This window comes from Pteropus vampyrus, unplaced genomic scaffold (assembly GCF_000151845.1).
Source record: "Pteropus vampyrus isolate Shadow unplaced genomic scaffold, Pvam_2.0 Scaffold52, whole genome shotgun sequence".
NCBI classification, from domain to species: domain Eukaryota; kingdom Metazoa; phylum Chordata; class Mammalia; order Chiroptera; family Pteropodidae; genus Pteropus; species Pteropus vampyrus.
In genome coordinates, this window is record NW_011888833.1 from 2,454,616 (window position 1) to 2,456,346 (window position 1,731).

At 43.6% G+C, this 1,731-nt stretch overlaps 1 protein-coding gene across 3 annotated transcripts in view; it reads left to right on the plus strand.

The window, feature by feature from the left end:
• The window catches only part of LNX2 (ligand of numb-protein X 2), a 54,660-nt gene that overhangs the window by 20,262 nt on the left and 32,667 nt on the right, over positions 1-1,731 (plus strand). The gene's annotated exons all lie outside the window — the stretch shown is intronic.

The window sequence follows — 1,731 nt, forward strand, 5'->3', positions numbered from 1 at the left end:
AAACTGTGTCTTCTAACTCCCTTTCCATTGCTCTGGCTCCTTTCCAAGACATTATTTAAAATGTGTCGTAATATTCCCAGCCAATTTAATAGTTTCTGTCTCTTCACTCTTCCCGGAATATTAGATAAACAGATAATGTAGTTTGTAAACATACACACTGTGCTACATTGTATATTTGGGGAAATATTTAAGGCAATTATGTATTTAACCTGTATTTTAATATTTCAAACTGTGCTTATAGAATATCCGAAATCAGAATCGTGTAAACGTGGGCAGATCCTCCTGTTTACATAGACGTATTTCTGGTCACCTAAACTAACCAAGAGTGAGCAAGCGTGTTGTCACCCGGCGGTCATTCAGCATTTATTGAGCTTCTCCCCTGTGGGACGTCCAGCTTAGAGAGCTCATAGTCTGAGGAGGGACAACGGTGTGAGCGAGTAGTGTACAGTGTCACAGTGGGCTCGCACACAGGAGAAATAAACTCATCCGCCCGGGTCGAGAATAAAGAAACGGGATCGGGGCTCGGAGGAGCAGGGCCCGCTCCCCCTGTCCTTACGAAGCTCACACAGCGAGGCCTCCAGGGGATTCCCGCCTCTGTCCTGCAATTACGTCATTCACCGCCAGGCTAATGTGAAGCAGGAGGGAACTCATTTACCTTCTCTTACCAAGCGATTATAATGCATGGCTTTGGGCAAATTAAAATCTGTCTAAACTTTCGTTTCTTTCCTTTAGCAATAGTGATAATAGCCAACGCTTCTAGAGCATCTACCATGTGTCAGGCGATGTTTGAAGATGTGCGTATTTATGTATACACACACACACACACACACACACACACACACACACACACACACGTGCTTATTTATTCCTTATATCGACCCTTTGAGATAGGCACTGTATTTACCCCCAATTCACATATGGGAAAGAAATACATTTAGTAAGGTCACAAAGCCAGAGTAAGTGCCAGGGCGAGGATCTGAACCCTCACAGCCTGGCTGCCGAGTGACTGCTAATGTGGTCTGGTCTCGCAGCCCCTCAATCAGCATTAATACGCACATGCTCTGCCCATGATAAGTTTTCCTCTGTTTCGTGGTAACAGAAGTATTTCGGGGCTGGCGATATGCAATGATTGGATATTTAAAGTGGGAACATGTTGTTTTTTTCCCTCATGAAAAGATTTTGTGATAAAATGAAAATAACCAAAGAACTGAAAGTTATTTAGAGATCGAAAAAAGAGCTAAAACATAATAGTCTTAGGAGAAATGCTTTCCTAGTCATTATGTGGGCGGCTAGAATTGCAGTATATTTTCTTGAGGAAAGGAAAAATTAGAATAACCACTGTCACAAAGGAGAGCAGAGGGCATGTGAACTTTCTTTCCCGAATGTGCAGGAAGCAAGCATCCGTGGGCTTTCTGTGTCGACGTACCTGGGTTGAAGCAGCAGTCTGCCAGAGCTAAACGGTGTTTCTCTCCTTGATCTTACATACCTTGCCCCTGACCTTGAAAAGGTTCCAACGCTCAGAGGGTAAAGAATAAGCCCCAGGAGTTACAAAATAGAAGGAATGTTTGCTCTCTTACCATTGCTGCTGAGAGTCCACATTCTTCCTGTCGTTTTATTAAGCAGTTTCTAAAACCACACAATTGACCTGAGGTCATTCCATCCGAATCCTGGCCCTCCCACCCCCATCGTAGTTCATGGCAGTTCTTGTTAAAGCTGTTAAAATGTTCATGT